The 14,863-nt window shown below is 39.9% G+C and overlaps 1 protein-coding gene across 1 annotated transcript in view; it reads right to left on the bottom strand.

Moving 5' to 3' along the window:
• Positions 1-14,863, bottom strand: part of Mctp1 (multiple C2 and transmembrane domain containing 1) — a 606,101-nt gene that overhangs the window by 74,072 nt on the left and 517,166 nt on the right. The window lies entirely within an intron of this gene.

The following is a 14,863-nucleotide window of genomic DNA, read 5'->3' as shown; positions in this document are numbered from 1 at the left end:
ACAATACCAAAGAAGGCTGACTAAAAAGAAAAGCATTAGCACTCGTTGCTAAAAGACTTCCTGATTTTTACAGAGACACTCAAATACAATTATTTCTTCCTGCAGAAAGCATCTCCTCGGCTCATTCTGCGAAGTGCTATGTTGTAATTTAGTCTGATTCTTAATAGGAAATGTGCTTTTAATGTGGCTATCAGATGACTTTTGATTCATGCCACTGATTACAGCCTGGATTCTGCATCATCAACAGCATTCTTATTTTTAGTACAATCTTCTCTGCTATAAGGTGCCAGAACAGTAAATTTACTTTTACTGGCCACGAGCATGTACTCTTTAATTTCCGTTAAGTGCCAGCTTAATACATAAGAAAAACCCTTCCATTAAGCAGAGCGAAATAATAACACATACATTCTATAATCAGCATAAGCATCTTAAATGAATTCATTTTCATACTTCCTTTTCAGTATTCTTAAATGTTCTTGGGCTTACACAAAGCACTGTGACTCAAATTCTAGTGTTTATTTGAACTATGGCTCCATCTAAAGGCGTTACAATGTATTTTTTTTTTTTCTGGAAATTTCTAATCTTGCTGTCCTTAGGAGACTGTATATTGATTTGGTTGGGTAGGGAAAAAACTGCTCAACTATTAACCTATGGCCTACTTTTAAAATAATGCTTTCTTAGAAGTATATTATTTGTCAGAGAAAAATTATACAAAAGGCAAAAATTCTGAGTTTAATGTGCTTCGCAAGTAACATTAAAAAATAACCAGTCTTTCTACTAAAATATTCTACAAAATTTAATGTTTTCATAGAAAGATACTTTTGTTCATTAGTAAATAGAGTTCAAATTAAAAAAGAAAATTATTTGCCTGAGCATCTATACTTAAAGATAGATTTCCATTGTAGAATCACAACTTTGTAACAAAAAAAAAGCACATATTTAAATATTTCAAACTCTGTAAACAACCAAAGAAACTATTGTTTTTTACAAGTCTGATGAAAGGTCTGCATTGGTTAATACCATTTCTGCAACACAGGAACAGAAAGCTGAACCGCCTCTGGAAGAGTGTGTATCTTGCCAGCTCTCAGAAATGTCCCTTGCTGTGACCCATAGGATGCCCATGGGGCATTAAAATTGCAGTAGGTCAAGATTTATATTTTCTTCAAGTAAGTGTACAGTTTAGCATACGTATTATAGGTAAATACTATATAGTTGGAATATTGGAGATTTTTAAAGGATTTGAAAACATTTTTGGAGACTAGTATTAATAAGCTTTTAGACCATATTGACCTGTTAGGTTTGATTCACTTTTTATGAAAATCCACAATAACTCACTATTTTAAATGGCATGTTGGGGTTAACAAAGGAGTGAGTAGAATGGGTGTGATTAGCCTTAATTTGAGTTTTTCTTTTATTTCTCCAAATGTTTGGATGCCTGAGAACATTATGTCATAAAATTTAACTTGAAACATGGAGAATGTTTGAAATATATATATATATATATATATATATATATATATATACTTCAGTTCTTCGCGTAGATCTTTTTTTTCTATGTCACAAAGAAAAAAAAATCCCATTTTAAAAAAATCTTTTTTCTTCACAAAAGAAAGCCCTAGTGAGTTCGGACCTACATTTGGACTGGAAAGAATGTCTGGTGAATGGTGAATTGCGGCAGGAAAGCCTGAATAAAAAGGATGTTCAGACTCGCCCCTCACCCCCACGCCCCGCACGGTTGTATCACGAGCCGCCCGCAGTAGGACCGAGCTCTCTCAAACGTCTCACAAAAGCCCACCTGGTCCACTTATCATTTCTGCTTTATGTAGTGTACTGTATGATCACTAAATTAGAGCATAATGCATTTATAATATTTATAGTACCAACATTTAGTTAAATAACCTTTATGGAAGATTTATGTTGATTTTTTTTTATTTCTCATTTAACGGCAAATTATGAAGAGCATGTTTCATAAAGATAATTCTCCATTTAAATTCATCAGTCCATTAAATATTAAAATTATGTTTCTGATGCAATCGAGAACAAATTTGTCCAGCTTCAGTGATTATTTGCACTCATAAAAATTAGGCTTGATTAATAAAATTTAAATGCTTGATTAAGCTGACATTTTCATGTTCCATTCTGATTTATTAAAATGAGTCCCTGTCTCCGGGCCTGTGTGCTCTTGCGAGCTTACCTTTCCCTTTCTCTTACCTGACATCCTGACTGAGGCTGCTGGGAGAGGATTTTTGCTCCTAGACGCTAATGGTTTGGTGAGTGTCCTCTCTCTGTGCCTGGTGCTGCCTGCCTTTGTCTTCGGGCACGTTTCCTAGAGGAGATGTGCTTACAATAACCCAGAAAAAAGTTTCTTTCACCTGTCTATGGATATAACCAGAAAAATGACCTACATTTATGGTACTTCTATCAAATTCAGTTTTTAAAAAGCTCTACTCCGTTGAAGATTGCATTTATGCACATTTCATCCTATGCTTTTGTTTGTGGATAAAAATATAGATTCACATTTTTGTTCAGTCTTCTTTCTATGCTGCAAAAGGATTATGACAAATGAAATCTTACTATGGCAATGCTACTGGTGTTGTCTACAAGGTTAAAACTAAGGAAACTGGCTAATGGCTGTCAAAGCACCTTTTGGTCCAATAGGAGTTAGAAGCCAATTCTTTAAGAGTGGTAGTGACTTATGTGAAGTCTAGACACCCACGCTGTCCACAGTGGCTGACCACTACTGCTGGTGTCTGGGCACAACTGAGCACTTGCTATCTGCTTAACATATGGCATTGACACTTCAGTTTTCAGATCACTTCAAGAATACAACTATTGGTGGGCTGGGGAGATGGCTCAGTAGAATAAGCGCTTCCCTGGCAAGCTCAAGGGACTGAGTTCAATCCCTGGTTCCGCAAAAAACAAAAACAAACAAAAAAAAAACACCAAACAAACAAACCAAAAAAAAAAAAAAAAGAATATAACTATTAATCCCATTGTATTGGTGAGCAAAGTGTGGCTCAGGGAAATAAATCAATGTGTGTAGGTAACTTGTAGGGGTGGGGCAATTAATCCCATGTCATTTTCACTTCAAAGTTAGGGGTCTTAAGCTTTATTATGTGCAAAGGTACAGCTGCAACATCTACACTTATTATTATTATTATTATTTTTTTTTTGCTGTCACCCATGGGGATAAAACTTGGTTGAGAATTCTGTATGCAAGAATTGACAATCTTTTATTTAAACAATGCTACCAGAACATTCAATTATTTTTGAATTAAGTGATAGTGTGTAATAACAATTTTTTTTCCTGGTATCATGAAATAAATTCAGTAACAAACGACAGGTAACACTCTCAAAAGGATCTGTAGTTGGGCCCCTGGTGTGACTGCTCCAGTTCTATGTACAAGATGGAAGAAAGGCCTTGTAGTCTGTGTTCTTGTTAAACGTATCTCATGACATGCTTATGAAGATGCACACAAAACTCTTAGGGCTGCGAGACTACTAGTAACGCTTCTAATTTGTAAACATTTTCCATGAGAAGATGAAGACACACAAAGTGTGACTGAAAAATACAATGAATGTTTAAATTTAAAAAATTATAGTAAAAGACACGTCATTAATACTTCTTGCTTCAAATACACTTATCCCATCCTCCTTTTAAATATATATATATATATATATATATATATATATATCTTTGTGTGTACTATTTTTTATATCTGTATATTTTATTTTTAAAGAGAAAAAATAAAAATGGCACAGACTTTCAAAAGAAGATAGGAAATTAACAATGGTTATTATATTGCACATTGCTATCCTCAGAGTAGTCTCTCAGATGACCAGGCATAGGCATGCAAACTGACCAAACAACATCAGCACTAGCTGTCTCTTATACTGAACTAATAGAAATTAGTAGTACAGTTATCTTAGCTATCTTGTGTGTGTCCCCTTCCTTCTTTTCTCCTTGCCTTATCCCAGTTGTTCTTTCCTTTTGAGAAGTTTCTGTTCCTTTCACAATATGTATTATATCTTTTGGATCTTTTCTACTTTTTCAGTTTCTTACATTAGGGAGTCAATATGATGTTTACAGATATTTATTTCACTTCTGAGTATGGTCTCTAGTTGTATCCATTTACCTATAAAAGCCTTGAGTTTATCTTTCTTTATAGCTGAGTAATACTCCGTTGTATAATAATACCACATCTTTTTTATACATTCTTCAGTTGATGGGCATTTGGGGTTTTTCCAAGATTTACCTGAGACAAATTATGCTGCTATAAGCATGGGTGCACATATATGGCTGTGGTATGATGTTTTCAGTTCTGGAAAAATACCCAGAAGGGAAAAAGCTGGGTTGACTAGGACTTCTAATTCTAGTGTTTTAAGGAATTTCCACACTGATTTCCACAGCCTGATTGTACCAATCTCTACTCCCACCCACCCCGTCCATCTTGCCATTTCTTTTCTTTTTCTTTTTTTCTGGAACTGAGGATTGAACTCAGGCCCTTGCACTTGCCAGGGAAGCACTTATTCTACTGAACCATCTCCCCGGCCCCTTCTTGCCATTTCTTGAAGTGATTTTGAGCATCCTCTCTCTCGAGTGTCCTTAGTTGTACTGCCACTGCTGTCTCAATGCTCAGAACCAACTCAACATTTGCCTTTCAGGGTCATTTATGTTTCGGGGGAAGACCCAAAAGTCTCATGGTGTCAGATTTGGTGAAAAAGACAAACTAAGGCATACTGTAATATTTTTATTTTTCAGAAACTTGCCTTAAATATTTTCAATCTGTTCAGGACATCAAAGCAACCATCACAATGCAACTAAAGACAATCACAAAAGAGGGCCTGCAGAACTGCTTCCGAAATGGACAAGGGCAATGGGATATGTGAGTGGGATATAACAAGGGAGATGAATAGAAATGTGTGTTTTTCTTTTCTAGTTTTGTTTGTTTGTTTGTTTTGGTCTTTTTGAGAAAGTCCCACTGTGTAGTTCAAGGTAGTCTTGAACTCACTTGGTAGCCCAGGCTGGTCTTGAACTCACATTGATCCTCCTGCCTCAGCCTCTGAGTGCAGGGATTACAGGTGTTCACCACCACACCCATCAGAAATGTGTTTTTTAAATTGTAATAAGTTTTAAACATGTAAATATTCATTGTTTTCAATTACAGCTCATATCATTTGGCTTCTACCTTTAAATTGTTAATGTGGATAACCTGTAAATTAAAAGAGATGCTTATTTTAGCTCACAGTCGATCTGCTGTCAGCTTCTCCCATGCAGGACTGTGTGGCAGAGAGGCGTGGCAGAGGACAGCAGCTGCAGCATGGTGCATAGAGAGCAGAGTAAGGATGGGGCAGAAAGGGACGTAACAGCCTTTTTGGTCACACCCACAGTGATGCCCTCCTCCTGCCAGGCCCGCTCCCAACAACAAGTCAGCTATAAGCCCCTAGAGTCCAATCGCCATTCAAGGGACCTGCTTAGGATTGCATGAGATGTTGAGGGCATCTAAATATAAGCCTTAACATTCTGCTCAATGCTGTCTTAGTCCATTTCTATCCACTGAAATGGGCCTCTTATAATTTCTCTCTTGTCATTTTTCTGAATCAGAGATTCCAAGGCACTTTGTATAAATAAACCCCTGCCAAAATCACTCCCACACAATGAGAAAGATTAATGATCTAGTCCTGGGTCACCAGCCAGCAGGTGCCACAGGGCGTGGTCTGGTTGGTCCCTCCCCTCCCCCCTCAGCATGATGTCTGTTGTCATCTGGCTGTCTCCCGGAAGCTATATCAAAATCATTTAGAGATGAACAAGTGCAAGGCCACTGGAAATAGACAAGAAGACATGTCTTCCACATGACCAAACCTGTGCCTCCCTCCTTCTGTTGTTCTTTCCTAAACCTCTCTCCTCAGTTACAGCAATGACAATATCAGGGGTGGGAATGTGTAGAACTTCTGGAAGAGCAAAGGTGACACAGCCATTTGGCCGATGTCCAGGTAGACCCTTGAGTTGGATGTCCCACAGAACCATTCTGATGTTATGTCACTGGGTCCACAGGAGGCTCTGAGAGGTTTTAGGGAGTCGATGTTTCAATGACAAGAGTTTCAGGGGCTAACTGAGCCTTAAGAGAGAATCAGCTACTTATGGGAACAAAACCTGAAGTTTCCTTCAAAGTTGCTAACAATTCTTTTGGTTGAAAGGAGCTGGGCCAGTGAGATAGCAAAGCGGACTAAAGTGCTTGCCTAGGCAAACTTAGGCAAGTGCAGGGACTGTTGTTCAATCCCCGGCACCACATCCTGCACCAGCCCTGCCCCCAGGGTGGGCTGAGCTGGCCACAAAAAAAAAAAAAAAAAAAAAAAAAAAAAAAGAACAAACGGAGTTGGGTTTCAAAGAAGAAACCATCTACAAACTAGGGAAACCTCTTTTCCTCATTACATTCTTCTAGAAATGCCTGGAGAACCCAAAGAAGGTGGGAAGATTTCAGTCAGATGGTAGGCAGCTGAGATAGGGCAGGAACCATAAATATCTTCTGAGGCAACTGCCATGAACTTTAAGTCTGTCTTCTGAGTCTTAATAGATCTAAAGCAAAAATTGTCCCTTCCAGTGAATTGATCTTTAGAAAACTGACTTTTACAAATAGAAGTTTTTATTTTACATCTTTTTCTCTGTGAACTGACATGTCCTGCATAGGCCAAACTGGCCTTCTACCATCCTACAATGTTATCATTGCTATTTTAAGTGTAACTGCAGTTTGAGAATAAAGTAAAAAGTAGTATTAAAGGCAAACATGAAGTTACTGAGTGAAAAGGGGCAGAGAGAAGAGCAGGTGAGAATCACAGAGATGATGTTCGGCTCTCCGTTTCTTTGTCTTTTCATGCCCACCCTGCATATCACAGATAGCCCTTTAGTTCACTCCAAAAGTCTTAGACACAGTCTTAAACCAAAGCACTATTAATTTCTAAAAATATTCAATAATTATTTTCTTGACTGGAAATTCTGTCTGTCTGTCTGTCTGTCTGTCTGTCTGTCTGTCTGTCTCCCCCCCATGTGATACAGGGTCCTGCTAAGCATCTCAGACTCATAATGATCCTCCTTTCTCAGCCTCCCCAGTGCTGGGATTATAGGCATGTGCCATCACATCCACTTTGGGGGCCCACATGGCATGCATTACTGGGGATCGAACTCTGGTCCTTGAGCTTGCCAGGCAGGCAGTTAGAGCTCCGAAGTATTTCCCCAGCCATGGAAATTATTTTCTTGACTGAATGTAGACAGTTTCTGATTTGGAAAGATCAGATGAACATATTTATCCATTAAAATATTTTTAAACAAAAATGATGTTGTTATGTTTGAGATATCTTGGTCTGTGTTGGGGTTAGATATGTCAGTAATCATAGTTAGATCAATTAGGTATCATAGTAATGTAAGCTAGCATGGAAGAACAACAGTAAGCCAGTTATTGAAGTAACTTTGCAAATAAAGTGAGTGTTGTGCCTTAAGGCTTCTTTCTAATTGGCTCTTGAAAGCTCCCTTAAAAGTGTCCAGAAGCCATGACATCCACTTGGTAAGAGAGCTCTGCTGGGAGAAAGATGGGGGTGTCAGACACACAGCTATGTGTGAGGACAACATGAGAGAGAGGACACAGCAAATCCCAGAGCATGACACAGAAGGAATCCCTTGCTCAGCAGCTCTGGAGAAGGGAGGGAAACCAAGGGGGTGCGGGGATGTCTGGAGGTGTCCATGAGAGGAGGAGAGGGCTCGAGCCGCTGCATCTTTATTGGGCTCCACAAGTGCTACTACTCTGGTTCCATTGTATTTGTCATGGTCAGCAGCTGTTTGGAATGTACTGGGTTTTGGGTCACTGGGATAAGGAACAAGTGGGCTATATGGCAAGCAGCCACAGGAGAAAATTCAACTAGTTGCAGTTGTAGGGTACTTCTGGCTGTCAAATAGCCTAGGCCCAGAAGCCAATGCCTGGGCAATAACTCTACTAAACACGTTTATGAGAGAACAAGCTAAGGGCACTTGGGCGGGCAGGCTCGCCTATGCTTGGGGCATAAGTTGGTTGGGGTTGGTGGAAAGGGATGAGAGTGGGTGAGCAGGGATGGCTCTGCAGAAGAAAGCCTGAGCGCCTGCCCAGACACAGACACAGGAAAGGTTAACACTTCAATAGGTGGCCAATTAGCATCAACTACCCCAAACCTTCAAATTGCAAACACTTGGATTCAAAGGTCCTCCAGGGCTTTGCCAATAAAATACTCACAGTATTTGTTCAGACATTTTCTTATAGCATGACTTAAGATGGCAAAAAAATCTGAAAAAACATTTTTTTTTTAAAAAAGTGCTTCATAAAGAGAAAAAGTAACAGTATTCATACAGTGAAATCTATGCAGCCAATCAAATTTGTGTGGCAGGTTTTCCAGTAACATGAAGGATACTCTTAGATTTGTTATAGAATATGAATGCAGTGGGTTCCATTTTTTTTTGTAAAAAGAAGTTCAATAAGCAAGAGATAAATTTATATTTGAAAAATATTTTTTAAAAAAGGGTAGAATGTGTGTGCAACATTTGGAAACGCATCCTCGAAAGTCCCTCTCTTCTCTGGAGGGCCCTTCCTGCAAGCCATTTCTCAGCACTGGGGCATGGACCCGGGTGGCTGCACTACTCCCTGCTCATGATAGCAATCTGTGCTTCTCACAAATGCTGCACATGGTAGGGCTGGAAAGGAGCCACAGTGCTCCCTGGCCACGGCACACTGGGAGGAGCCTGGCCCCTGGCAGGATGGCAGCACTCCTAAGTGCACCTATGTCTGCACAGCCGCAGAGCCATGGGGCTGTCACCCTTGGCCTCAGCCCTTCCTGCCTCCACAGGCTGCAATGACTTCTCATGCTCCAGCCCTGCTGTAGTTCCGTCCACAGTACCAAGATACTTCTAGGACTCTGAGGAGTGGGTGTAGCATGTGTGCTCCGAGAACATCCTCTGCAAGGTGGAAGCTGGGCCCACATGCCCATCACCTGGCCCCTGTACCTGCTCCTCATAGAGAAGCCCCATTCACTCTGGCTGGCCCTGCCAAGCTGACTGCCTTATCATGGTCCTAAATCCCCCCATCTATCCCAAGAGGGAAGCATCATTCCTCCCTTCCTCCCTCTCTAGCTGTGTCACAGAGACCCTTCCCCAGGCCTGTGAAACGGATCTGTGAAAAATAGGTCTAGGAGCCAGTTGGAACTGCAGTCTGGTGATGCTAAACTATGAGAACCTTGAGTGGCATAAGCTCTCTGTGCCATGGTTTCTTTCTCTCCCCTGCAGGGGACAATTATCTGGGTGAATAGATAACAAAAGACCATGAGCCTGTTCTGCTTCATCAATTGTGATTCTCTTCCCTTTGATCTAGTATTCCTACCTTTCACTCAACAAATGTTGTACAAATAAACAAATGCAAGATCTAGCATCAAAGAGCACACAAACCATCCCGCTAGAATAGAGGAGATAAAGCTGAAGTGGTGGTTTGGATGGGGCCTGCTCATGAAGGGGTTTCTTGGCTATGCTTGAAGAAAGCAGAGAACCATTTGAGTACACAACAGTGAATGGAGAGTTTTGTTCTGGAATGATCCCTTTCCTGCAGGTCTAGGGGAGACCATGAGGTGCAACTGGGATCAAGTTGGTAAATAGATACAGGGCATCCAATTAACTCATAATTTCAGGTACATAATAAGTACCATTTAATGTAAGCAGTTCCAGGTATCTGAAACTCCAATTTATTTGATCATCGGGGTTTTGTTTATTATACTTTGGTACCACTGAATAAGGATGAATTCACTGGGTTTCAGAGCTGAGAAGTAAGGAGGATCTACAGAGGTGAAGGCCATTTGGTTATCTTTTGAGAAGGAGGGGAAGGGAGCATATGGCGGTTGGAGTGAGGCTTCAGAAGCTCAGAGAACCTGTGGAAATCCTGTTGCTCCATGTCTGGCCCTGATGAGTGATGGTCCCCAACCTATGGGGACACTTCTCTGCACAGGGAGTGACTAGCTAGCAGGCTCAGGAGTTGGTGAATAGCTTTGAGCAGCTTCTTGGGGGATAAACTTTTCTACAGACCCTTAATTGGCTGTTGTCTTACTTTTGTGAGATAGTGATTGGTTTGGGGAACCAAAGGCCTGGTCCTCCCAGAGTTTTGTAAGCTGGTGACCTTCTGAAAAAAAGTTGAGAAAATTTCTGTTGAAATAAGCATGAAGAAGAAAAGAGTGATCATCTATTTTTAGATGTATTTCCAGGCGGTATGACTCAGGGCTGCTTCTGTGAAGAGCAATGAGTGTGTGGTCTTTTTTGGCACTGAAATGCAAACACAGGAGACTTGCCTGTGCTGCTTTGTGTGAATGACAGAACCCTCCCTGAAGGAGAGGGGGGTTCTAATGGTACACTCAGCGAGCGCTTTGCCTCTGCCTCTCTGCTTGGCTTGGAGCCTATTTAGATCCTGTCAGGAAAAATTCACTTATTCACTATTCCACATATTTAAATATCCCACTGTGGACTGCTTTCTCAGAACATTGGCCAAAAAATGATAAATGTTTTACTGACGGGGATTCAGGTCCAACACCAGATGTTTCTTTAGTGGACCTTCCCAATTTTTCCAACAACAGCATTTACAGTGGAAAATAACATTTTTTTTCTTACTTTTTCTAGTAAGTTCTATGAGACTAATTGGATCAGACCCTATGAGAAGCAAGATGTAGTATTATTCTGAAGGGAAAAAGAAGTAGATGATTTATCATTTGGGGGCGTTAGTGAAACATTTCAGTATTTACTGGAGTATCTGAGCAAGGCAGGCTTTGTCTCAATTTGTGTCGCAGTCATATCATGAGTCAGAATGATTTCATTGATCTGTCCCACTCCGCAGTCTTTTAATGCCATCATTGATTAGGCGACTGAGATTGTTGTGTAGGAGGCTTATCATGACAGTAAGAATGAATGTTCTTTTAAAGTATAATTAAAAATCCTGCACGAACAATTTCTATATGTCAAAAAAAATTCAAAGTCTTTCTTGCCTCCCATGAAAGACATGCCCAAGTTGTTACTAGAAAAATATCCAGAGTCTCTGAAGAAAGACAGAGCTGGGTTCCTGTCGCATTTCCTCTGTGGATTTTATTATTAACCCTTTCATTTTGAATTTTCTCATTTTAAAATGGAGATAGCACCATGAACAATCATTTACTTGATGCTGTTATTGTAAAGAATAAAAAGATGTGACTTCTCTAAAAGTCTTAGCAGGATTTCTGATTGGTAGGAATTACTTAACAAGTATTTACTCCAGGCCTCCGAATGAACAGTAAGAAAGATAAAGGGCTGAGGAAATGTTTTCAATCAATATGTCTGCTTCAAGGCACAGTTAGCCCTGCTGTTTGTTTTCTGTAACTCTTGGGAGATAACTGACCAGGGAGAGTCGGGATGCCCCAAACTACAACTCCAAGAGGAAATAGAACTGACTGGAGAGTAAAAACCCGAGACAAATGTGCCTGTGCACAACCTGCCCTTCACTTCTTTTGTCCGGTTTCCTGGAATGTAACGCAAAAATAACGACACCTATGGGGTGTGTGAGGGACCCTTGGTCTGCTTGGCCAACCCGTTTTCTCCATTGGCTGAGACTTGAGTCCCGTCCTAAAGGGTTCACGTAGCCATGCTAGTTCCACTTTAGTGGGCTCTGCTAGTTGCTTCAAACGCAGAGATGGGGAGTCACCTGATACAGGGAGACCCACCCATTGGCCAGGCTGACACAATGGACTTCTCTCTCCAGACAGGAGAAATTGACACAGTGAATACAAAGTGCTTCACACGGCACCCAAGAGGGATTCAGTAATTTTTAAACTAAAAGTAAAGACCATTTCTTGCTATCTATTCTTCCCTCACAAAAATGTTTCTGCAGTACTTCTAATTTAGCTGGTTGGTACAAGCCTAATAGGCAGTGCAGGGGAGAATTCTCCCCAGCTGTTGGAGTGACAGCTCAAATCAAGAGGCGGATGACATTTCTATCTTTATATCCCTTTCATGCCAGGGAGAGTTCTGAATGAAGCTTGTATTAAGCAGTTTTCTCTGGAAAAGCCTAAGAGTTCTCACGCTAGAAATTTTAATGTCATGATCCCAGTCTAGGTAAATTCAGACCTAGGATTGCTTATTTTTAACAAGTCAGACTAGAAAGCAACAGAGGTAAAATACCATTTCCAGCTATGCCTTTCTCCTGGTGCCCTCTGAGACTATGTCTCAAGCCTCAGGAATGACTGCCTACTCTTCCTGTCCTTAACAGGTTCAGCTCATTAAATGCTGCACAACTTATTCAGCAAGGATTGTATCTCATTTTTCTCATTAAACTAGAATAGGCACCATAGAGGGAGAAGGGTGGAGATTTTAGCTCCTGCGATCTTAAGGATCTATATGACAGGAAAGGTTTCTCTTAATAAACAACACTCATTCTTGCCCATCACAGCATTTATCTCAACTATCCATCAATATGGTGGATGCAGGATTTCCACTCCTCTATGCACTTTTCATAGCTCACACTGTTTATTTTCTTTTCTCTTTCAACTTCTTATGTCATGAAACTTATTTCCTTTTCTTTTTTTATACACTGCTGAGGGTCATTTTGATTTGTTCTTCTTTTTACAATTTTTATCCTAATTAAATTCTCTCAGTTGAAGTTATAGCTTGATTTGCATGGCAGAAATCTCTCTCTCTCTCCCCCTCTCTCTTTCTCTCTCTCTGCTGTCTCTCTGTCTCTGTCTCTCTCTCTCTGTCCAATACAGAAAATTTCTGATTTTGGATTAGGCAACTATGTGATTAATTCACATCCATGATCCTGAAAATTTCTGCACATGTTGAAAAATCCTGCAATGTTTTGGTGGTATCAACAAGGCCATTGGGCAAAGCACCACTCTTTCAGGGCCAGGCACTGTGCAGAAGTCACTTAGATAGAGCACAGCAACTCCTGTGAGCACTTTCCCTTCATTTGCATACACACATATAATCTGTAACCAGCAAAGAATAATCCAGGTTTCTTTTCAAAAGGAGCAACCAGTTCAAATGCACAGCTGGGTATGCCAGAAAACACATAATTAGACAAATTGGATTTAAGAGTTACGTAAGGTCTCAGCTGAGCCAGTGAATAAGAAGCTGAATGAAACGTTGTGATTGCTGCTCTGGTGCCTGGGAAGAACAGAATATGTGGATATGTGTGTTTGGGGCAAATAAAAGGCAATTACTGGGAGTTATGGAGTGTGGCTGGTGTTCTAGAGAGTCACACTATAGAATGTTGCACAGTGGGTTGTGCTGGGGGGACACGATGTTGTCCAGTGCTAACAGGGGAAGTCTGTCAGAAGACGTGTGCCTAGGAGAAAAAGAGCTAGGAAGTCTATTTTGAAATTGTATTTTGTAAAAAAGTAAAGGGCAGCTGAAAAATGGCGTGTTATGCAACTTTAATTCCATATTATGTAATTTTTCTACATGTTTATAAAAAGTCAGAGAATTTTAAATACCAAGGATACATTATATATTATTTGCCCCTATAAAAGTGGACTTTTTCCAGCCAAGGCAGGTATATTTTGGAAAAGATAACATGCAGGCTACAGTTTTCAGAAATTTTCATTAAGAATTCTCAAACCAATGACTAACTATTGAAGATAAGCTCCCTTGTAGGATTAAGAAACTCAAACTAAATTACCACTTTTTCCTATTTGTGAGTAATCTTATTTGCAAATTTGTCTCAAGGCAACTGAATTAAAAGTAGATATTATTCTCTCTCGACAATCTCTCTGAAATAAATGGGACAAAAAAGCTATTGTCTGAGAGAGCCCTATTTTTTTTAAAAGGAAAATATTCTGGATTAATTGACCAAAGTACCTATTAGTTCCCACGACATAACACTTATAGCATTTGGAGCTTGTTTCTCAGTGTGCAATTCAAATATATATATCCATAAAAATCCCTGTCGATAGTAATAGCCTGTTTTCTATTGATGCCACTTAACTATTAAAATCTCTCTTAGCAATCTTCATATTTTGTTGGATATCACTTACAGAAACTGTTTTGAACACTTCTGTTTTGCAGACCTCATGCCTGAGCCAGTGGCAAACACAAAGATAAACAAAAATATCTTCCTTCAAACTCATGCTGTAGTGAAAGACAGAAATACAGCAGAGAAGTGAACTTGGTGCGTTGGCAACTTTGCCATGTACCTCGCAGTTCTGTGTATATCAGAATTTCCTTTTATTTTGGTGATAAGGAATTATTTTGAAGACATAAGATTTTACCTATGTTGCCATCTGAAGTGTACATTGCTTCAAAGGGATGTCCTTTCATGTCACAGCTATGTCTTTTTTACCGCGATGATGCTTATTATTAAAATAAAGTATTCTATAATACTTTACATGGATGATCAAGTCATTATGCATCATATATACATGCACAACAGCTGGCAAATGTCTGACTGCAAGCCACAGGAAAAACCTTAGTGTTAAAAAAAAAAAAGAACACAAAGCAATCCAATGAACCTATGTAGCTACTGAGCCAATTCTTAGTGTGACAATCCTTTAGTTTCACCATGACCATCCACCAAGCTATCCAAATGTCTTGTTTGTAGATCCGCCCCCACATCATTTTTTTTTGTACCAGGAATTTAACTCAGGACCTTGTGCTTGTCAACCAGGGGCTGTGCCCCTGGGATACATCCCCAGCTATACCTTGTTTATTTTTATGCAGGAAAGCTAATGGACATATATTTGCTAGCAACTGGTACAGTCTAAGGGATAAAAAGCTTGTCAGAAGAGCAAAAGTGATTAGTATTGCTAGATTCTATTTCATAGTCTAAAACAGAGAGGGAGGGAGGGA

Source organism: Octodon degus, unplaced genomic scaffold, assembly GCF_000260255.1.
Source record: "Octodon degus isolate 3935 unplaced genomic scaffold, OctDeg1.0 scaffold00009, whole genome shotgun sequence".
Lineage (NCBI taxonomy): Eukaryota > Metazoa > Chordata > Mammalia > Rodentia > Octodontidae > Octodon > Octodon degus.
Note: the sequence above shows the minus strand (reverse complement) of the source record. Positions and strands in the feature narration are given on the sequence as shown.